We start from the raw sequence: 25000 nt of genomic DNA, 5'->3' as shown, positions 1-25000 counted from the left end.
AAACAGAGTTTATTTGTTCTTGCTCTCTGGCTGTACCGACACATAATATCTGACGTGGGTCAAACCGACCAAAATATTGTGGTGCAGGTCTGGTGCGTACACAAGCAAATTTGTAAAAAAGAGCAGAAAGAAATACAAATATCTTAATAGCACAATAGCACATTTGGAGTATGGGGAAACGCAATTTCGGTCCTGTATTTAACTTGTGACGGTCGGTCTGACAACAGAGTTCACTTTGACTTTGGAATAAGAGACGAAAGAAAACAAAAGGTCTCTCTCCTAAATAGCCCACGCCAACGCCACCGTGTCTCCAGAACGTTCCACGCGACACCGACAGTGTACGGTGTTTTTCAGCGTCTTTGCGTGGGTAAAGCAATACCTCTGCTCGCGCCCGAGGCCGTCTCGGGCACTCTGGCTTTCCTTTGACGTCATTTGAGGACTCGGAGCGAGCGGTCCACCCTGCTCTCCTCCGGCTCTGCCTGTGTTTTTAATGTTCCACCTGACTGCTCATTCTCGCGCCGCTATTAGCGCTAACTGTCCGCTCGCTGCTCAGAATCCTCTGGCTGCCATTAGCGCCCCCCCCCCCCGGCTAACGCGCGACTCTTCAATTACCGCTCAAGCTAACTGCTCTTTACTGCCTACCATTTTGTAGGAGAAAAAAACGAAAATATATATTATAGTGTTATATAGTGTTGAGTAGAAGGAGGTCTAGACGTTGTTCTTTAACAGGTTCAATCCTAACGGTTCCTGCTTGCCATTTTGTCTGAGAAAATACAAATATATGTATAGATATATATTTGTTTTATTACAAATATCATTTATATATTTATATACGTATAAGTGCTGTCAAGCGATTAAAATATTTAATCGCGATTAATAGCATTAATGTCATAGTAAACTGATTTTGTGCTGCTAGCCTTTTAGTGAGATCAGAGAGTGTTGAGAAGGACAGTAATAAAATATATTTGGTAGGATGGATATAAGAAGAGAGACCCGCAGTGAATTCAACCCAGTCCACTTGACATCGGGTAGGTGGATGACAGTGGTAGGCCTACCGTAAAACTTCAATAGCCCAGGCTTTTATTTGTTTCAATCACTGAACTTTCAAACAAAACTCTTGGTCAGCAAAGATGCGAAATACTTTAACATTTATTATTTAAACCAGTATGAATATTCCCGCCTTACGTAGGCCTATACACATCACCAGGCTATCAAATAACGCCTACACACACACACACACACACACACGGTGGCTGAGTGGTAGTCGGGAGAATTCCCGGTGGGCCGTTAACGTTTCGGGGCTGTTGGGCTGATTACTGCGAGATAACAATATTGCATTTATAAAAGTTCCTTTCAGTGCCGTCCGGCAGCCTGAGCTGTGCGCCCGCAACCTCTCACTAACTCAACAGCCGCAACAAACTGTCAACGTCGCACCCAAGTCGATTTTGTGTCAGCGGCCCCTCCCAAAGTGGCACAGCCCAGGTGGGCCTTGAACTGCGATTGATCAGAAAGACGTAACAGCTAATGACAACATTGAACTCTCGTGCAGGCTCAAACAGAGTGACACACAAACACACGCACACTTTTAAGGAGTTTTTCACCCGCTCCGTATCCTTGCTTGCCCCAACAAGTTTGTGCGGCGTGTTTGTTATTTTGTTTCCGGTGTAGATCAGGTATGGTGTTGTAGTTTTTCTAACGTGACTAGTTGTTTCTAGACAGCAGGTGAAAAAACTACAATGTTTGCCAAGCCAAAAGAGTGTTAATCGCGCGATAAAAAATGAACGCCGTTAAAATTGGTTTGCGCTAACGCTGTTAATAACGCGTTAAACTGACAGCACTAATACATATATATATATATATATATATATATATCGCAGGTCAAAGCAGTAGTGTTGGGTAGACGGTGGTGTTGATGTCGTACTAATAACAGGTTCAAGTATGCGCGTGTGCGTGCGTGCGTGCGTGCGTGCGTGTGTAAAAAGACAGAATTAGAGAATAGTCCCTCACCTCATTCGACAGCGTGGCCCCTACCAACGGCCCTCGCGGTGTGATCAACGAGTGGGGGGGCCCATGAAGGAGAAACAAACAGCCTGGCACTCCCTGGTAGAGAAAGAGAAACACACAAACTCAAGAATTAGTCAACGGCAACGTGAAATCCTCACAGGTCTTTCTCCACGTTTAAAACCTTTTTCGAAACAACAGCAGCGTAAACGTGTGTATACATTAAATATACATCAGGCACAAGTTGTCATGGCAACGTTTCTTTTCGCCAGACATGCAAGCTGCTGTGGAGGATATAATTCCCCTTCAATCCCATGCACACAGTTCAGCTGTTGGCAACCCACAGGGTCTTCACTCACACACACAATGTATGTTTCTATAACAGTGTAGTCTGCAGTTCGTAGCCACCCACCACTAGTCAACGGCATTGGGTTGAAGAACAACACAGACACCCCAGACGACTTCTACCATCTCCGCACGCTGCTCGACGCAATCTTAAGACACACTATATGTACGCCGCTGGCTCACGTCTCCCTGCCCGCCCACGCAACGCCACCAGAAACAGACTGGCAGATCACACGCTCGCACACACGCTCGCACACACGCACACACGCTGGGACTAATTACCGGGGTTTGTTGTGGAGTGACACGGAGACTGCTGTGGGAGATACAGCAGCGATGCTCTGCTGCTCTACGGCCTCTCAGAGATGGGCGGGATTGTGTGTTTAAGATAAGGGGAGAGAGGAGGAGAGCGAGGGGGGGGGGGGGGGAAGAGGGGAGAGAGAGGGAGGAGAGGGAGAGGAGGGGAGAGAGAGGGAGAGAGGGAGGAGAGGGGAGAGAGGATAGAGAGAGGAGGGAGAGGGAGATATAAAGGCAGAGAGGGAGATAAGAGAGAGAAGAGAAGGAGAGGAGAGAGAAGAGGGAAGAAAGGAAAGAGAGAGAGAGAGAGAGAGAGAGAGAGAGAGAGAGCGAGAGAGAGAGAGAGCGAGAGAGAGAGAGAGAGAGATTACAGAGAAGAGGGGAGAGAGGAGAGAGAAGAGGGAAGAAAGGAAAGAGAGAGAGAGAGAGAGAGAGAGAGAGAGAGAGAGAGAGAGAGAGAGAGAGAGAGAGAGAGAGAGAGAGGTGGATGAGAAGGAAATAGAGAGCAGGGGAGTTGTATTTGATGCGTTTGTTTAGTCTGTGGAAGAGCAGGGTGGTTGTTCAACATCCTACTGGCCTACTTTTATCTTTCATCTCAATCAAAGAGAATGGAAGAAGAACAATGGAACACCAGAGGGATTTGGGGTCTGTGGGTTTATGTTTGTCTGTGACTGAGTGAGAGCGAGTGTGAAGGAGTGTGGGTGTGTGCATGATTAAATGTGAATATGTACAAGGCTAAATGAGAATATGCATAGATTGTGTGTGGAGGAGATCGCATTCCAGTGTGTGTGTGTGTGTGTGTGTGTGTGTGTGTGCGTGTGTGTGTGTGTGTCTGTGTGTGTGTGTGTGTGTGTGTGTGTGTGTACCTGCGTGCAAGCCTTATGAACATGCACACCCTTTATGTAGATACACAATGAGCGCTCCTCACACTAAAGCAATGGGAGCTACGATAGGACAACACAATACCAACATCACACAAAGAATAGACACACAGAGTGGAAGACACACAATAAGAACACACACAAAGGCTCACAGAGGGGACAGATTGTCTAGCATAGCAGACATGGGAAAATCAATATGTGTGTCTGTGATAGGATACAGCACCAGGCTTGGGTTTCACACACACACACAGACACACACACACACACACACACACACACACACACACACACGCAGTGATAAGACACAAACACATGTACCCACACACACTGACACATATGTGCAGTGACACACACACAAACACACACCCACACACAGACAAATACAGGGCTAGACACACGCTATCACATACAAACACACACACACGAAATGAAAGACCGTGAGTGAATGAGTGAGTGAGTGAGTGAGTGTAAGCCAGTTAGAGAGTGAGTCAGTGAGCTTGAGTGAGAGAGTGTAAGCCAATAAGAGAGTGAGTCAGTGAGCGTGAGTGAGTGAGTGCGAGTGACACTACAACCTGATTGAAAGAGACACCAAGTGGCCATTTAATCTACTGTGTGGTTCAACAAGAGGCACACAGCCGGAGCCAAACGCGGAGAGACGAGATGCAGACACGAGCACAAAACATAGTAACCAAAAGGAACAGGACGGTGAGGACAGTCAATTTAACAGGGCAGGGAGAGAAAGAAAGCAATAAAGTGTGTGATGGAGACACACATTTATAGAGACAAAGGGACAGAGAACGAGAGTGAGAGTCAGCGAGAGAGAAACAGATGGCAGAGTACACCGAGACAGAGAGAGAGAGGGAGAGAGGGAGAGAGAGAGAGGGAGAGAGGGAGAGGGAGAGAGAGAGAGGGAGAGAGAGGGAGAGAGGGAGAGAGAGAGAGAGGGAGAGGGAGAGGGAGAGAGAGGGAGAGAGAGAGAGGGAGAGAGGGAGAGAGAAAGACGGAGAAAGAGAGAGAGACAGAGAGAGAGAGAGAGAGAGAGGGAGAGAGGGAGAGGGAGAGAGAGAGAGAGAGAGAGAGAGAAATACGGAGAGAGAGAGAGAGAGAGAGCGAGAGAGAGGGAGAGAGGGAGAGAGAGAGAGGGAGAGAGGGAGAGAGAAAGACGGAGAGAGAGAGAGAGAGGGAGAGAGGGAGAGAGGGAGAGAGAGAGAGGAGAGGGAGAGAGGGAGAAAGAGAGAGGACAACAGGGGATGATCCAGACGACAACCGCAGGGAGTCCACTCAGAAGATAAATGTCAGCTCAGAGAGGAGGAAGAGGAGGAGAGACAAGAAAAGGAGGAGGAGGAGGAAGAGGAGGAGGCAAAGGGAGAAGGAGAAGGGGAGAGGAGTAGAGGGAGACGTAGGAGGAGGAAGAGGGGAAGAAGGAGGAAGAGGAGGAGGAGGGGGAGAAGGGAGAAGGGGGAGGCAGGTTAGTAGATGAGGAAACGACTCATGAGGGAAGAGCATAAGAGCAACAGAATACCAAGTACAAGGAGAGACATTTCACATTTGTACAACAAGGACCTGGTGGGAACCTCCACCAGGCCCGTATGTCTCTGTATGCCAGGATGTGGACGCAGTGGATGATCAGGGGTTGGGGGCTGGACTCCCAGCCGAAAGGCCTGGGAGTGAACCCCGCTATACACAGCGGTGCTGGCCCCCTGAGACCCCTAACACTGCTCCTCATGGACGCCCTGCATTAAAACAACTGACTGTCAGTCGCTCTGGACTAAAGAGTCTGCAGAGTAGTGAACAGTAATCAGGGACATCAACAACACAATCTGCTGCAACACAACTCGAGGTGCTGTAACTGAAAGAGGAAAAGAAAAAAGGGGGGGAAAAAAGGAAAAAGGGAGAATTGGTTTGAATCCATAAGAGGAGAGGAGGAGAGCAATGCCAAGACAAGCAAACCGTGAGGTTCCCCGAGTTTAAAATAAGCTTTAGCTGAAATTAGGAGGAAAAAAAGACAACTTTCTTGGCTTCCTCCTCTCAGCAGTATGTAGGGGAGGTGTGAGAGAGAGAGAGAGAGAGAGAGAGAGAGAGACTGACTCTGTACCACACTGTCACACTAAAGGGATTAGTAGTTGCCAATTTATAATCGATGTGCCAATTTACCAATTCTTTATTTAGGCAATCTGTCAGTCAGAAGCACACGCACACATATACACACGCGCACACACTCTCTCTCTCTCTCTCTCTCTCTCTCTCTCTCTCTCTCTCTCTCTCTCTCTCTCTCTCTCTCTCTCTCTCTCTCAGGAGACACCATTCATCATGTCTAATCCAGGAATTGGACAGACTAAATGATACAGGGATGCCTCAGTGTAAACTGCATCAAGTCCAGGGTTGATTTGGATTGAGCGCACACCTCCGGGGCAGTCTGTGTGTGTGTGCGTGTGCGTGTGCGTGTGCGTGTGTGTGTGTGTCTCTGTCTCTGTCTCTGCTCCCCCTCACATATTTGGGTTGTAGCTTAAAGACACTTTCGATACTTATGCTTTGAGCGTACCAGACCAATCCAATGGTAAGGAAATAGTGTGGAAAGTCTTACTTCCAAATTTGCGTGAAATTTCTCTTGTTACTTCATGATTTAACGAATGTGGCGCCAACTTTCGCTATGACTCACATTTATTTTGTCTCACTGTGTGTGTTTGTGTGTGTGTGTGTGTGTGTGTGTGCGTTTCGTGCAACAAAGAGACGAATTGTAATTAGGAAGCCCGGGGGCATTCACTTTATCTTTATTGTGTTCTTCTTGACTGTGTGACAGAGGATTCATTATTCCTGAGCGATTGTGTTTTGTCGTGAACAACACACACATGTCGTGCCTTATGGAGCCACTCTGTTACACTACAGTACACTGAAACACATGTAGTTTACATTCACACAGGCATACAGCATATGCAGACACACACACAATGGCTTGTATGAGAACCCGCAAACACATGCACAAACTCACACACAAAAACGAACACGCAACATCATGTTAGAAAGACACATTTGAGACCGCAGACACACAAACAAAAAACACACACTCACACATACACATACACACACACACTTACACCAGATAATGGGCAGCTGATTTTCAGTTGGCAGCAGCCCCCAGAATGCTTTGGGGCTTACGCACTGTCTGACAGCTGTTTGGGTAGTTGGTCCAAGGAGAAGAATGCACCGTGTGAGTGTGTGTGCGCTTATGTTTGTGTGTGTGTGTGTGTGTGTGTATATGTATGTGTGTGTGCGCCTGTGTGTGTTTGTGTGTGTGTGTGTGTGTATGTGTGTGTGTGCCTTTGTGTGTTAGTGTGTGTGTGTGTGTGTGTGTGTGTGAGCGACTGCGAGACTGTATCATCTTGGTATGGTAGGGAAATGGTAGCGAAATGCCTCCCCCCCCCCCCCCCCCCCCCCGACCAAGCACTATTTTCCCTCCTGGTCGAATCATTCTCCTTGTAAGCGAAGGCCCGGCCCCCGGTCCGAGGCCTGTGTTGTGCGGCCAGGAATGTTATCTGGAGTGAGCACGCATTCCTCCCCAAACCTCCAGCCCTGATCTGGTCTCTCCATCGCCTCACCACATACCTCCACTCTGCGGCCGGCCGGCGGCTGGCTGTGGCCCTCCAAGGGCCCGGAGCAGAAGGTTTTTAAACCAGGGCCCCCACCGCAACTGTTTCCATACCCATGTGTCGGTGGGCTGTAGCCCAGATTGACTACAGCACAGCGCACACATGTTACGTGTATTTGTTTTGAATGTGTTAATGGCCGCCGTACCGGTGAGCTGATGAGTAATAATGTTGATCTATCAGGAGGGAATTACGTGCAACAGGCGAGGCAGGCTGCCTGACGCAAGACAGAACTTGCAGGTTGATGCGGCTCTATCTATTTGTACAACTACACACTACACATTGCTAATGAATTCAGATGGACAGTTTCAAGCATCCTCTCCAAACAAACCCTCGCACAGACACACACACACACACACACACACACACACACACACGTGCCATACGCAAAAGTCAACAGAGGCATTCAGGGCTATATACTGTGTGTGTGTGTGTGTGTGTGTGTGTGTGTGTGTGTGTGTGTGTGTGTGGAGAGTGCTTTAAACTGTCCATCTGAATTAATTAGCGAGTTGTAAGGTAGACAGATTAATTTGCCATCCTTTCATTGGAAGCCAAACCCCACACATGTACCCGCATACACACGCAAATGTGTTTAATTGGCCAGTGATTAGGCAGTTAGATTTCTTGCCACACTCTTCACCTTACTGTGATGGCCCTCTAATTTAGTGTGTGTGTGTGTGTGTGTGTGTGTGTGTGTGTGTGTGTGTGGCAGTGTGGCTGTGTGTGTGTAAGTGTATGTGTACGTGTATGTGTATGCATGCGTTTGTGTGTTTGCGTGCAATACCACAAGATAGATCAGTTTCATTCTCTCCCTTTCATTCGGAATAGGACAGCTCATAGGGGCGCCATTTTGTTCCTTTCTTCAAAAGGATCTTTATCAACAAGTTTTATTATCTCTGGCAGAGCACAACTCGTACATTCAAATTACTGGTTGAATTAAAAGTAAGTGCCAACTTTTAATACTAATCATTGAAGTTCCAAGAATAATATGAACAAGTAATAATGAACACAACTCTCAATCAGACAGCTTTCCCCACCGCAACATTAGCACCAAACAACATTGATGGATACAGACTTCAGAGCCTCTAGTGTAGCAGACCCACCCAGCCATGGTTCAGAACGGGCTGGATGGAGATGAACGTCTCTAATATCCCTGGTCACATGACCTCTAAACCAGCCGGTCGTACTCATTTCTATAACCAATTATCAGCTGGGAAGATTTGCTGTAAGAAAAAAAAGAGTTCTTTAAAATTTAGCAGACGCTTTTATCCGACGCAACTCGATCTGAATACAGCACCGTGTCCCTGGGGGCAAGGTAGGAGTCAGGGGGCCTTTTTGCTCTGGAAAGAGCAGGTAGACGGTGGCACCGAACCCAGCGCCCTCACAGGTAGGTGAACACCATGGTCACCGTTAGCCCCCCCTCCCCACAGTGACTCATCCCAACATAACCACCGAGGTCCAATGACACAGAGGGCCGTGTGTTCAGCACAGGGAAGTGTGTGTTACTCTGCTGTTGCACCTTCCCCTGTGGTATTCGGCCATGTTGGCACTCTGCATTGTCCTCACCCACACACACGTGCACGCAGGCAGACACACAATCATTCAACCGTGCACGGAGGTGACTTTGTGTGGAGGATGCGGTTTGTGTGTGTGCGCGTGTGTGTGTGTGTGTGTGTGTGTGTGTGTGTGTGTGTGCGCTGACATCATTACTAGAGAGCACTCTCTGGCTGATTGAACAGAGAGAGAGAGAGGTGTCACTATGACCCCGGAGCTGTGAGCTCATGGCTGGGGAACTGTCACACACACACACACGCACACACACACACACACACACACACGCACGCACGCACACACACACACACACCCCAAGACCCATTCTCTATTCTAATTCCCATTCATTACAAGGTGTCAATGACCAATGGAGTTTAACATAAGAGATCTCACAGGAGGCGGGGCTTGGAGTGACCAATCCCATCACCACTACCTCCTCGAGTTTATTCAGCTTGTGGATAAACTCCAAGTTTATTCATGTATATGTATAAACATGAAGGTATGAAGGCGTGTTTATACTGTTGATACACGTACAGAACATTATGGCAGTTCTTGGTACACAGCATTGCAGTGGCAACACGTTCCTCCCTACGCATGACTTTACCTGGAGAAACAGCACACAACCCAAGTCAACACACAGACACACACACACATGCTGCCACTGAGACACAAAATGCCATACGTCTGAGTCAGCAACACAGAGGGAGTGGATCTTAGAGGACAAAAGTTAGACCAAGAGGTGGAGAGAGAGAGAGAGAGAGAGAGAGAGAGAGAGAGGAAAAGAAAGAGAGGTGCGAAAGGAAGAGAGAAAGAGGGATAAAGAGAGATAGATCGAGAAAAAGAGAAAGAGCGAGAGAGAAAGAGCGAGAGAGAGAGCGATAGAGAGAGCCAGAGAGTCGAAACTCAAAAGTTACATCAGCCTCTCTCTCTCTCCCTGCCTGACCTCCTGCTACAGAGAGTCTGGTAGTGGGTACGTGCCTCCCTTTGCCCTCATCAAGGGCGCTGCTCCATACTACAGCGGTAGTACGGGTCCACTCATGTGGTCAGGAGTGGTTTCCACGCTCAATAAGTTCAATCAGTGTGTCGGTGCTCTCACGTGGATCTGAAGCACACAAGGACATGTTACCATGTTTAAGTTCCAAGATAAAAGACAAGATGTATAATGTCCCTAGTTTCTATTCTTTATCACCACCCTGGCTGAAAGACATAACTCCTCGCACAATAAACAACCTTCCATATATGTGATCCATGGGTATCTATTTATCACATGAAAGAGGGCACATGGAAGGACCGTTTGTCCGTAAAATGGCCACTTCACTTCCAACCGACTCAGTAAACCGCAGCAACACTGCCAGCCAGAGGCAGGGTCATTACGGGGCCTGTCTCTTTAAGAGTTGTCAGTTGTTTTAGGCGATCACACTGAACGCCTGTCTATTTATAACCTGTAATCTATTAGCTCTCTGCCACATTCATAAGGGCTCACACACACTTCCATACACAAACTGCACCACATGCAAACACACAGACACACACACACACACACACACACACACACACACAAACACACACACACACAGCATGAGAACGTGACAAAAAACACACGTTTAAGGTGGACACAGAAACACACACACACAAACACACACACACATAGGAAACAGTGTTTTAGCAGCAGGCTATAATTTCCTTCACTCTGTGGTCTAGCAGTATTCTTCCAGTAACTAGCATTCAACAGTTACCGGAATTCAATAACAGCATGGTCCAATATGCGTGTGCGTGTGTGTTTGTGTGTGTGTGTGTGTGTGTGTGTGTGTGCGTGTGTGTGTGTGTGTGTGCGTTTGTGTGTGTGCACACTTGTCTGTGTATGTGTTTTTACTCAAGTGCCAACTGTCTGCCCTAGTTTGTCTAATAATAATAGTAACTATAATAGCGCCATACAATATTAAAATAATAAACAAAAGCAAAAATACAAGCAAGTGGATCAAAACAGAATACAAATGGGCTCAACGAATATAATACAATAACATTTTTAACACAAATTCTTAACACATTCATACTCAAAAATAACGAAAAGCTGTAGCATGTGTACGTGCACCACAGCTGTGGTTGTCGATAGCAACAGACAGCCGTAGCAACCGACGGAGGTATGCGTCGATCTGTCAGGGGCCACGCATAAAGGCAATATGAACAGGCCAATGGTCCACCATAAATCCTCATATTGATCCAAACTGCATCAACCGTATCAGCAACACTGTGTCTGATAGTTTGTTTAGTAATTAATTGATTTTTGTCTCTTACTTACGCATGACAAATACTGTTAGATATGTTGGACAATATATGCGTTGTCGTCATGTTTTTTTAATATGTATATATATTGATACAGAGAGTATGTCCTCTGCAGAAACAATAACCAAATGGTCTGTCAATTTGTGTGTATTTGTTTGTGTTTGTGTGTGCCTGTGCGTGTGCGTGTGTGTGTGTGTCTGTGTGTGAGAAAGTCACGTTCGATTGGATTGCACATAGTACGGATCTGAGGATTTGCTATGTACGCAACACACGCACTGTGGCAACCCGGCCCGGGCCCATTAAGGACATGCAGAGCACCTGAGGAACAGGTGGAGAAGCAGGGCTTAAATAGCCTGCTTCTCCACTCATTCGGGGCTCTCCCAGCCCTGGAGCTCCTGTACGGAGAGACGGTCCTCGTGGGTGACGAGATTCCACCCACGGGGGTTAGGATCGGGTTTTTTCGTTGTTGAATTATTTTCAGTATGAGATTTTGTTTGATTTTGGATTAAACATGCCTTTTTGGCTTTTGCCCAGCAAAGTTGTGTCCTGTTTGGGGAAGAGGTTGTTCGCTCACCGTGCCGGGTTACCACAACACACACACCTATACTCACAAACATGAACATACAAACAGATGACTATAAAAGGTAACCTTTGAAGATGTAGCCTTTTCAGTTGGCTCTTCTGGGGCATTTCGTGCAGGACAAAGTATTACAGTGGCATCGATCACGTAGTCCTTCAAAGTGTTTTTTCTGAGAACCCAGTTGAATCACATGCTTGTATTCTGCACATTCTTGAATGTGCAAATTGTGTGTGCGTTTGTCCATATGATTGCATTGGCCCACTTTCTCAAGTGGCCTCTAAAGTTTATGAATGGCTTAATTTACTGCTTGCTGCAAAGAAAGAAGGGCTGAAAGGAAAACGAGAGAACGCACAAAACCAAACGAATGGAAAGTCCAAAGAATGAGGGAATGGCATGGCTACACTGTTCTGAACATTACTCTCCTTTGACTCCATAAGATATTACCCTGTTGTTCTGGGTCCCCGCTTTGCTTCCAGACTCAAATTCAAACCGGCTAATGGTGGGAGTCACGTCCACGGCTCTGATAAGCTGTCACCGACATCAAAGAGTGAAAGGCCTGTACCACTGTGAGGCTGAATGGAGCACCTGAATGACTGCTGCAGACCTGTCTGTCTATCTGTGTGTCCGTATAGACCGTGTCTGAGGTGGTGTGTTTACAGAACATTGTGTCCACTGCAGAAACAATAACTAGAGGGGTGTGGACACACACATAGTCTGTCAGTGTGTCTGTGTGTGTGTGTGTGTGTGTGTGTGTGTGTGTGTGTGTGTGTGTGTGTGTGTGTGTGTGTATGTGTGTGTGTGTATGCGTTTATGTATGTTTGTAACTATGTATGTATACATGTGTGTGTATGTATGTATTTATGTATGTGTTTATTTATGTCTGTATGGATGTAAGCATGTTAGTGTGTGCGTGTGTGTGTGTGTGTGTGTGTGTGTGTGTGTGTAAATATATGTATGTATGTATATATGTATGTGTGTGCGTGTGTGTGTGTGTATACAGTGTTTGTTGCTCTAACCTGTTATAAAATACACATTGTATAACTAATGGTGTGTGGGTGGATCCCGCCATCTGCAAGCTAAACCACCCCCCGTTTCATTTTACACTGTGCTGGTGTGTGTGTGTGTGTGTGTGTGTGTGTGTGTGTGTGTGTGTGTTTGTCTTTCCCTGTTTGTGTTTACTGTATGTTCACTATTGTCGCCTTTGTGTGTGTGTGTGTGTGTGTGTGTGTGTGTGTGTGTGTGTGTGTGTGTCTATCCATCCAATCAGAAGACAGGTAATCTAGAGTAGCCGGGTTGTTGGGTTCATGTGTGTGACTAAAGGCTATGTTACAAAGCAACCCAATAAAACGCACGCACGCACACACACACACACACACACACACACACACACACACACACACACACACACACACACTCTAAACCGACTCTCACTCTCTTCCACCCATTCTCCCTCACCCACAGAGGATCACACCCACATAGGAACACACCCTACATACAAAGACTGCACACCGCAAATGCACGCTGCCGTGCACGCATGCCAGATGCATGTGTACACTAGTCCGTACTTGGTAAGCATTATTGATCACGTGCTCACCGTGGGCCTTGGCCATTGGACAGATGTCAGAGTAGTACGCTGATCTCAACAATGGGGCCTTAATACGGGCTTACGCATGTCACACACATAAAATCACATTCCCACACACGTACACACACACACACACACATACACACGCCCACACACACACACACAAATACACACGCACAAACGGCCAAACGCACACACACATATACATGCGCAAACACACATGCAAACAAATACACACACAGGCATGCATGCGCACACACGCTCACACAAACCGTCAAGGCCTTGTTCTTGAAACTGTTGCAATAGTCACATTTATAACAATATTTTTTCTCCTGTAACCAGGACATGGGTTAATACACCATAACTGTTTGTTTGTCGATTCGGATATGAAATATTTACTGTTGCCCTAAAAGTACTCCATGATGAATTGTTGCACTTTCACCACTAAAGACGTTTGTCACATGAAAATGAATTCCCTGTTGGAACAAGACAACGATCTACAATCTATCTCTAGCGCTGAACTCTGCAGGCGCCAGTTATACATGAAGACAGTGGTTCCCCACTTTATTTTGCCCATGACCCCATTTCTAGTTCTAAAATTTGCACCCCCAACTTTTACTTTTGAGCATCATCTTCCTCAAAACGTCTGAGAACTGCAAACAAGTGCACAACACGTTCGTAATATCATAGAAGAATACTCTGACACACAATCTCACTGAGCTAGTGGAGAAGGGCTTAAGGATGTGATAAACGCTTGAGGCTTTGATTAATAATGAAAAAAATAAATCAAATCAAACATTGATGTTTCAGAATCTAATTTAGAGCATTATTCTCAGCAAATTGGTATTTAGGGTAAATGGAGTTCAGTCTGTTATGATGTCTCTATTGACAATTCACCTGCCTGAAAGGATTGGAAGGAAGGGCTGCTCTCAGGTTGCAGGGGGGGGGGGGGGGGGGGTCTGTGTGTGCATGCATATACAACTTATGCTATTGACAAAGACCTTTAAACATCCGTAACACACACACACACACACACGCTCAGATGACAGTAGCTCAATACCGTCAAACAGTCGCTCATCACCACACAGGTGATCCCATCGATATCAAAGGAAAGGACACTAAATTGGAGTTCACCGATTGGCCGAGGGGCATAAGCAAACAATGTTCTAACTTCCCGATTCCCTGATTCTCAAAGTGTTATAACTTTGTGTTCCGACATCTTCCAATCATGTGCTGTAAGTTCTCTTCGCTCACAACATTCTGGGTGAGCGTGTTCAAACACCATTCACACAGTCCAGTCCACAACCCTGTTGCCAGCCCAAAGTAAAATAATGGGCCTTCGGAAATAAATGACCTTCTAGAAACTATTTACATTTGTATGTTTAACATTCTTTTACATTGCCAAACAACTGAAATTACACTTGAAGTCCTGTTATGAATCCAGGTACGGTCGCATCACAAGGATTTCACACACTCAAACAGAGTCCATGCACGTACTCTTATAGGCGCCCGCATACGCACACACACACTAAACAAATACTCACCCAGATCATAGGAAGATGATGAATGTAATCATGCGATCACTCGTACACTATGCCAAATCCTAGGGAATGCCAGAATTTGCATACATACTGGCACAAAACAAACACACACACACACACCTCCCTTGTGCATGTGTGTGGTATCAGTACACCCAGCATGAGTCATACCCTGAGGGCCAAAAACACAAACACACAAACCCAGGGGCAGCCATGCAAGTTGCCCGTAAGTGTATTTATTATTATTCAGGGGACGGGCATGTGGGGACATTCTTCAGATGGAGGGGAAACAGGAAGGGCTGCACCAGTGACACGTCACACACTGTCTCAGACACCACTTCCTGTCCAAGTGGATTTGCGTGTGTGTGTGTGTGTGTGTGTGTGTGTGTGTGTGTGTGTGTGTGTGTGTGTGTGTGTACATCAATATGTCCAAGCATATATGTGTGTGCCTGTGTGTGTGTGTGTGTCCATAAACATGTCCATGCATGTGTGTGTGTGTGTGTGTGTGTGTGTGTGTGTGTGTGTGTGTGTCTCTTAATAGTTGTCCTTTTTACGATTTCTACAACCACAGCAGGGCACATACACATACCCACCACTAGGTGTGCAAAGGTTATGGGAACAAGCCCTTGGCTTCCTCAATGGGCTAGAGAGAGAGAGGACGAGGGAAACAGAGAGAGCGGGAGAGGGAGAGGGAGAGGGAGAGAGAGAGAGAGAGAGAGAGAGAGAGAGAGAGAGAGAGAGAGAGAGAGAGAGAGGGAAACAGAGAGAGGGAGAGGGAGAGAGAGAGAGGACAAGGGAAACAGAGAAAGAGGGAGAGGGCGAGGTAGGGAGAGATAGAGGGCGAGGGAGAGAGAGAGAGAGAGAGGAAGAGGGAAACAGAGAGAGAGGGAGAAGGAGAGAGAGAGAGAGGGAGAGGGAAACAGAGAGAGAGAGAGAATGAGAGAGAGAGAGGGAGAGGGAAACAGAGAGAGAGGGAGAAGGAGAGAGAGCGGACGAGAGAAAGGGAGAGAGAAAGGGGAGACCAGACAGCAGGCAGTTTAAAGTAGAGATTTTTGTCTGAGAAAAGAGATTTAGATTACAATTGGCATTCTTTCACTTCGAAGAACATGAATATTTATCGATCGCTGGCTACACAACAAGGAAAATCAGATTATAATGAGACTACACAAGAATTCAACCCTGTTGCCAGCCCAAAGTAAAATAATGGGCCTTCGGAAATAAATGACCTTCTAGAAACTATTTACATTTGTATGTTTAACATTCTTTTACATTGCCAAACAACTGAAATTACACTTGAAATCTTTCCTGTTCAACTTAGATTCTATGAAATTTACCGAATTTTTCGAGAATGTTCCTCCGCTATTATATTGAGAATCAGTTGCCATCATTTAACCGATGCAATCCTTAATTTGTAGCCATTTTGTTTTCACAATGGTAAACAAGCGTCCCTCATCAAGGCATGTCTGCTACTGTCAGCAACAGGCCCCCAGGTCACCAGGTGAGGGCCAGATGGCAGTAATACATCCCTACTACAAGTGATGGCCTGCTGAACACTCTCTCACACACACACACACACACACAACGGGCCCCCCCATTACCATTGGCCCCGGCGTGCCTCTGAAGTGACGGTTGCGATCCCAGATGACCACGTTTCTTAGCATTGTGGATCGCTGAATGAGATGATGAGCAGGCTCCATAGTGCTGCTATTGTTCCCTTGGAAGCGGAGGAGGAAGATCACTATTGCTGTTTACTGTCATTCATGTCATTCAGAGGACGCTCGCGTCCGAAGCCCACAGGGAATTATCTTGTAGCTACACTAAAAGGGGCAGGGAGGTTTGAGACCATGTTGCTCAAGGATGCCTACAGGTTGGAACTGTGGAGGCCGGGGTTTGAACCCACAACCTTCGACTGGGAGTTGCACACCCTGACCGCTACGCGACGTTCCTGCTGATAGAAAGAAAAGGAAGATAGAAAGATTGAAACATAGAAAAAAAGGTAGAGTGACAGAAAGAAAGAAAGAAAGAAAGAAAGAAAGAAAGAAAGAAAGAAAGAAAGAAAGAAAGAAAGAAAGAAAGAAAGAAAGAAAGACCTAAATATTTACAAGTCTGCTTGCTATCGGTCTCATTCTTCTCATTCCCAAACGAAGGCTCAGATTAAGGAGAGGAACAGAGGGGCTGTGAGCCAGAGACAGTAAGAAGGGTAAGATTAAACGAGAGATACTCCATGAGAAGACGCCGGACAAAGGTAACAAAGTCAGGGAGAGAGAGAGAAGGGCAGCAGGAGGGAAGAAGAGGTGAAAGGAGGCCAGGAGTTTTCAATTATTCACAAACGTGTTCTTCATTTAGAATAGAATCAGTGAGTGAGAACGGATGGGTGTGTCCCCGTCCACACACACACAGACACACACTCACACACACACACAAAAATCTGCAAGGTTCTCTTTCTGCCTTTCTAACTCCTTCTCCCTGGCTCTCCCTTCTTTACATGGCCCAGTTTCTCTGTATGTGTGTGTGTGTGTGTGTGTGTGTACATGAATTTCTACTACGATGATATGTTACTTTTTTAGTACAGCTGTGCATTGGTAGAGTCCACCGGGAGGTATGGTAGAAAGTGTGTGTGGGAGAGAGAGAGAGAGAGAGAGAGAGAGAGAGAGAGAGAGAGAGAGAGAGAGAGAGAGAGAGAGAGAGAGAGAGGCAGATAGAGGCAGAGAAAGAGAGAGAGAGGCAGAGAGAGAGAGAGGCAGAGAGAGAGGCAGAGAGAGAGAGAAAGAGAGAGAGAGGCAAATAGAGGCAGAGAGAGAGAGAGAGAGGCAGAGAGAGAGGCAGAGAGACAGAGATATCCTTAGCCCAGCTGCAACTTCAGACACACAATACACGTTCATATAAGTGAGCCTTGCCATCTCCACTGTGGATTTGAACTTCAATGTATTGTTTAGTTACCCTTGACACGATCGACAGCTCTGTGGATACAGGCTAAAAATAAAATACTTCAAAGTAGTTTGTCAGTGTATGTGCATGTATTTGTGTGCCATGAATGTGTATGTGTGTCTGTGAGTATGCATCTGTGTGTGTTTATGTGTGTGCCATCGTGTGTGTGTGTGTGTGTGTGTGTGTGTGTGTGTGTGTGTGTGTGTGTGTGTGTGTGTGTGTGTGTCTTGGTGTGTGTGTGTGTGTTTGTACGTGTATGCGTCTGTGTGCATGGGTATTTCTTATCGTGGGATCTCTTTCTTTGGTGTCTATGCGTGATCGGAGCACAATTGGAACATGATCAACGAGCCGGCATTTGATGTCAAATCCACAAAGATATCAGAGGAATGCCTCGGATAAGCCCAGCGTCCACACGGCGCCTGGAACAACACACCATTCACACATGTTTCAAGAGAACCGTTTCCACTTCCAGAACAGAGCCAATGAATACGTTTCAAACACAACAGTCGACAAATCATGGATGTAGAGGTTCAATGAGCCTGGACAAAAATAGAAACTGAGACAGGGAGGGGGAGAGAGGAGGATGGAGAGAGGGAGAGAAAAAGAGACATGACAGCAAGAAAAGACCCGATTTACGCACAGGCAAACACCAGGGAATCTAAAAAAAGAAAAAAGTGTCTGTGTGTGTGTGTGTGTGTGTGTGTGTGTGTGCGTGTGTGTGTGTGAACGTGTGTCCTTGTCACTCATAATGACCTGTAGCAGCAGGCATCTCCGTTATGCAATCCTCTCTGTCAAACACACATTCCCACACACCTCCAGACACGCTCTCTCCGCACATGCACACTCTGCTGACAAACTGCGCACGCACACACACGCGCGCGCGCGCACACATACGCTTACACACCAAACAACTCCATCCGACTCTGAGCACGTATTTTGCTCCACTCGTCCACGTTGAGGAAACGCAGCCCTCGCAGCACTTACTCACTCTCACTCACACACAGACGCACACTCAGACACAACACACACACAGAGACAGGCGCGCACACACAACACACACGCGGGCACACACGCACGAAATACGCCTAGCTACAGCGTTTAACATTCATGGCGGTGGATTTTACAACGTGACCGGGATGAAGGGCATTCACACGCACGCTGTGACTATTGAGTCATTTAGTGATCATTTAGCGGACACATTTATCCAAAGCGATGACCACAGGTAGGGACCAAACACTGAGGATCCACTAGCCCAACCTACTGTTGTTTTACAGGGGCCTTTTGCCTGACTTGTTCCCACATACCGGTTTAATGCTTTATTCCCCCTGCTAGCTGTTGTTGCTAAGCGCTGGTGAATTTACTGCATTTATATTGCGCTTTTATCAAAAGCGCTTTACAATATTGCCTGACATTCACCCACTCATGCACACATTCACACTCCGACGGCGGAGTCAACCACGCAAGGCGACAGCCGGCTCGTCGGGGCCAGTTTGGGTTAGGTGCCTTTCTCAGGACCACCTCGACACTCGAGGAGCCGGGGATCCAACTAGCAACCTTGCAGTTACCAGCCAAGTCATACTGCATTTCCCAGTTCTGGGGTTGGTTTTCTAGTCAGACTTTTAGAGACAGATAACGCTGAATATGGCAACAAAGTGTGCAAATAGTGCAAATAGAATAGAACTCTTTATTGATGTGCCCTGAACAAATAACACAAATAGCCATCTATCTGGTTGTTTTGCAATGTGCTGAGTGACCAAACGTAACTTTTACCAGTGCACCTCTGTTAAATACCTTGCGAAACATGCATTCTATGAATTCTTGATACATATAGGAAAAAGTGAAATTGCCATCGTTAATCCAGAGAGACGTACAATCAAATGCTGATAATTGGTGAATGAGCAGTTGGGACTTCAGGCCTTTTGTTCAATGTTGATTACAGGTCATTGAGGATTCAAACCCAACACCTTTCTGCAAGGAGTCACGTTATCCCTGATACAATATAACATTCAGGATCTCCATCAAACGTTGTATTAAAACAAGTTACATCTATTTTCTGTAAGTTTGCATGCTAGATAGAAGAAAGACGAGAATTGCACCATCGTGGGTCATTTAGAGTTTCATTAATTCATTCCTTCAGTCATTAGCATGAATAATTCTCCCATCCCAGGGGTAGCTGCCCTGAGGACATATAGACGGCAAGGTACACAAACTAGGCTTTAGGCTTCCCTGATATAATAGCCCTAAGTCAGCAGCACGCCATCCACAGTCCTACATAACAGCCAGCGCGAGAGAGAACACCTGCGTCACAGCCTCGTTAAGGCGGCCGTGAAAAGACTCAAAGACAATGGCACGTTAGGAGAGAGAAAAAACACCTGGAAAGGGGTATTTCCTGGAGCCCCGGGATGACCTTGTGCTATGAGAGAGAACGCGCTGAGGAAAGGCCCGGCCACGGTCCCGTTTTCACTAGACTCCGAAGGGGACGGAGGAGGTCATTCTCTCTCCCTCCGATGTGGTTAACATTGCCACTCACCTCCTTCCGTCCTTCCTTCCTTCCTTCCGCAACCTCCTTTCGCTCCTCCCTAGCCACCGCCACCCCTCTCTCTCTCTCTCTCTCTCTCTCTCTCTCCCTCTGTCCTTCTGATAGAAAGACAGGCAGACCTTTCTGATAGAAAGACAGACAGACCGATCTTTCAAATGTATGAAGCATGTTACAATCAGCTAAATGACCGTGCCACATAAAAATAAATAACTAAATAATAATAATAATAAAAACATGTGTTTTACCGTGAATCACATTTCTCCCACACTAAGATTTGAACCCTTCCCCCCCGCCCTAAATCACAAGTCATTCCCTGCCTCTGGGCCGGGACTCGTGACCCAGCAAACAAACATCCTCGTTTGTTTTGAGAGCGCCAAGGTGGCGGACAGCGAGACAGACACTGAACAAACACCATGGCGCACCTCCTGAATACAAAGGAGGAGGAGGAAGAGGAGGAGGAGGAGGAGGAGGAGGAGAAGGAGGAGGAGTTGAAGGTGGAGGAGGAGGAGGAGGAGGAAGAGGAAGAGGCGGAGGTGGAGTAAGAGGAGGTGAAGGTGGAGGAGGTGGAGGAGGAGGAGGAGAATGAGGATGGGGTGGAGGTGGGGGTGGAGGAGGAAGAGTAGGAGGGGCTGGAGGAGGGGGAGGAGGAGGAGCAGGATGTCGGGGAAGGTTATCCCAGAACAAACAGTGCGGCGCCCAGAGTCACGGGCTCTGTTAGACCAATTAGCAGAACCCCACAATGAGGTTACTCACCCGCTCGGTGTTACGGCGGAGCACGTGGGGATTCAGAAAGCCGGCGGAAGACGAGGGAACACAAGGGTAACAACAGCTCAGCGGGCCCCGGGGTTGGCAGGGTGACAGGAGGATTCATCATGTGACGTGAAAGACATACTCGTAAACACGGCACGGGCGGCCGGCCGGGCGCGCCTCTGTACATAAGGGCTGGTGGTGGGGGGGACGTCGGCGGGTTTGGTACAGAGTTGGGACACACGCACACGCACACACACACACACACACACACACACACACACATATATATATATATATACAAACACACACACACACACACACACACACACATATGTATATACAAACACACACACACACACACACACACATATACACAAACACACATATATACATATACATGCACATACACATATGAACACACACATACTACACGTACACACACACACACATATACAGTACACTCACTCACACACACACACACACACACACATATATATATATACAAACACACACACACACACACGCATATATAGATACACATACACGTATGAACACACACATACTACACGTACAAGCAAACATGTACACACACACACGTAGGGATACACACACATATGTACCGATACACACACTCACACACACACACATGGATGGCTTATTAGCGATTAACTTGTGCACTGTGTCCGCTGTGGGCTGCACTGTGATCAATAAGCCATGTTTCCAGGGCACAGCCCAGAGACACTATACGTACAGAGAGCACAGCGGGGTAGGTTAAAACACCCGACAAGAGGACCCTATGTGAGTCCAGCCATCCATGGAGAAGGTTCACCATCAGACAAGCGCTTTGCCCACACACGAGTGTGTTGTTGTCCCCGGCGTGCACGCACGCACACACACTGACAGCGCTTGGACGGTGTTAATGATATAGGGTAATGGAACATTGTGGTGCCGGTTCGCTTGATTAGCCCTTATGGGGAGCGAGATAACGAGGGCCACAGTCAACGTCTCACTGTAAACAGAACGCAGACAAAATCTTTGAACCATTTAAAGCCGCCTCGGATGGGAAGAGACGTATAGACTGCAGAAGGAGAAGCTGTGTTCTGGCTCAGAATAAGACCACAGGGTTGTGCATATGTGTTATTATGATTTAATGTTACGAAGGTAACTTAAAGCTGAAGTATTTCTTGTTTCTACTTATTATTTTGCTCCAAAATATATTCTTTAAACACGGCACACTCTGACCCACTGGCTACTGGGCATGAGGTTCATTGACCAGTGTAGCGGCATTGCAGAGATATTCTATTCTCAAGTTTCACAGAGAGGCCCACTCCTTCCGACCAATGCGGGAAGCTCAGATAGAAAGAGCGTAACCCCTGGCTGTCAATCCACTCACTACACGCAAGGGTTGCATGGCATTTTGACCATTTAACTTGGTCGAGGTCTAGGAGTAGGTCGTTGGAAAGTTACTTCTAAGAAATGTTTTGGAGCGGAATTCAGCTGCCTGCCGAAGCTTAAAGACCAAGGGAAATGGCTTCAAGAGCACGTCGATAATATTACTATTTTTCTATTTATTGTCATGAAGCAGAGCCGGACTCTATATCCCAATAGACGGTGAACAGTGAATTTAAATGTGGGTAGGTGGTAGGAATTTTGCCTAGAATGAATACAGGTTCACTACACACACAGGGGATCGAACCCAGAACATGTTGAATCAAACACTCTGGCCGCCACACGGTGTAACCAATATAATATCTATTTTAAAGAGACTTAGAATATCATTAAGAGATAAAGCGTCTGAGGATAATTGGATTGCAAACAAATTGTGTGCGTGTGTGTGCATGTGTGTGTGTGTGTGTGTGTGTGTGTGTGTGTGTGTGTGTGTGTGTGTGTGTGTGTGTGTGTGTGTGTGTGTGTGTGTGTGTGTGTGTGTGTGTGTGTGTGTTTGTGTGTGAGATTGGATTGTAAAAGTGGCATGCTAGCTCTATGAGGCTTCGCGATGTGCGTCAAACTATGCACTGGTCTTTTGTGACTTCCACGTTGGTCTTATCAAGGTAGTTTGGCTCCACAGACTTGAAGAGTTGACGTAGCAGAGGATGTGTTTCAGCAAATACTTGGCATAGGAATTGTGTTGACTAAATACTGTCAAAAGATATATTGTCTATCTGCATATCTCGCAAAAATGCAGACAAGGACTAAGTAGTCTCCCTCTCTCGCTATCTCCTAAGAAGCCCACCAAAGAAATTACAACAACAATGTTATATTAGAGATAGATAAAGCTGATAGAGGTCATAACCTGATGCAATGAAAGGATAAACAATCGCCCTGGGAATAATATAAATCAGAAAGAATAAGATATTCCTTTTCATTCTTCTCCTCTCCTTTCCTTCCATTGTCCTGTCTCCTATCCTTCCAGAGTCCCCTCCTCTCTCCTCTCCTCTTCTCTCCCCTCTCTCCTCCCCTCTCTCCCCTCCCTCCCCCACTCTCTCCTCCCCTCCCCTCTCTCCTCTCCCCTCCCCCCCTCTCTCCTCTCCCCTCTCTCCTCCCTCCCCCCTCTCCTCTCCCCTCCCCCCCTCTCCTCTCCTCCCCTCTCTCCCCTCCCTCCCCCCCCTCTCTCCTCCCCTCCCCTCTCTCCTCTCCCCTCCCCCCTCTCTCCTCTCCCCTCTCTCCTCCCCTCTCTCTCCTCCCTCCCCCCTCTCCTCCCCTCCCCTCTCTCCTCTCCCCTCCCCCCCCTCTCCTCTCCTCCCCTCTCCCCTCCCCCCCTCTCTCCCCTCTCCTACCCTCTCTCTCCTCCCCTCTCCCCTCCCCTCTCTTCTTCCCTCTCCTCTCTCCTCTCCTCTCCTCCCCTCTCCTCCCATGTTCCTCTCCCCCCTCCTATCCTCTCCCCTCACCTCACCTCTGTCCTCTCCTCCCCTCTCCTCTCCTCCCTCTCTCCAGTCACAGCCAGCAGTGAATGAACTCATCGACACCAGCCGAGGTAGTTTGCTAATTGTTAAGTATGCAGAGAGAATCCAGAGTGTGTGTGTGTGTGAGCGCGCAAGCGTCTGCGTACACAGTGAGCGCCTGGAGCACAGAGAGCTTGAGAGGGAGAGCATCTTAGTGGGAGTGAGTGACTGAGAAAGAGAGCGGGAGCCACACTGAAGGGTCTGCTTTTTCTGTGTTGCATTGAGCCTTCTCCTTTCTGCCAACTTATACTTTAACCCGCGGGCCAACGCTGCTCCTCTTCTCCTCTCCACCCCACTCCTAATCGTCTTCTCCTCCCTCCTCCTCCTACTCTCCTCCCCTCCCACTTTCCCCTCCTCCCCCCTCTCCTCCTCCTCCTACTTTCTGCCCTCCTCCTCCTCCTCCCCCCTCTCCTCCTCCTCCTCCTCCTCTCCTCCTCCTCTCCCCTCTCCCCCTCCTCCTCTCCCCCTCTCCTCCTCCTCCTCCCCCTCCTCCTCTCCCCTCTCCTCCTCCTGCTCTCCCCTCTCCTCCCACCTCCTCTCCCCTCTCCTCCTCCTCCTCTCCCCTCTCCTCCTCCTGCTCTCCCCTCTCCTCCCACCTCCTCTCCCCTCTCCTCCTCCTCCCCCTCCCCGCTCTCCTCTCCCCTCTCCTCCTCCTCCCCCTCCCCTCCTCCTCCTCCTCCCCCCTCTCCTCCTCCTCCCCCTCCCCTCCTCCTCCTCCTCCCCCCTCTCCTCCTCCTCCTCCCCCCTCTCCTCCTCCTCCTCTCCTCCTCCTCCTCTCCTCCATTCATTACCTTTCTGCAAACTCTTTTATCTCCAGTGTGAACTCCCTCTACACCTTCACACTCCTCTCCTCCCCGCCCACGCAGCACTGCCCTCATCTCTTTGTATCCCCCCTTTGTATCCTCCCCTCTCTAGTCTCCATCTGTGTGTGTGTGTGTGTGTGTGTGTGTGTGTGCGTGCGCGCGTGTGTGTGTGTGTGTGTGTGTGTGGTGTGTGTGTGTGTGTGTGTGTGTGTGTGTGTGTGTGTGTGTGTGTGTGTGTGTGTGTGTGTGTGTGTGTGTGTGTGTGTGTGGTGTGTGTGTGTGTGCTACTATGAAAGTCCGCCCTACATATCAAATACAGCCGAGCACAGCGATTAC

General features: G+C 47.6%; 1 protein-coding gene across 1 annotated transcript in view; it reads right to left on the bottom strand.

Annotated features, from left to right (window-relative positions):
* Positions 1-25000, bottom strand: part of atxn1a (ataxin 1a) — a 74714-nt gene that overhangs the window by 22737 nt on the left and 26977 nt on the right. Inside the window, exon 4 of the mRNA XM_079749353.1 lies at positions 2008-2100. The gene's annotated coding sequence lies outside the window, so the exon portion shown is untranslated. The remainder of the gene's footprint in view (positions 1-2007; positions 2101-25000) is intronic.

The sequence above is a fragment of the Pollachius pollachius genome (assembly GCF_949987615.1).
Source record: "Pollachius pollachius genome assembly, chromosome: 13".
Lineage (NCBI taxonomy): Eukaryota > Metazoa > Chordata > Actinopteri > Gadiformes > Gadidae > Pollachius > Pollachius pollachius.
Note: the sequence above shows the minus strand (reverse complement) of the source record. Positions and strands in the feature narration are given on the sequence as shown.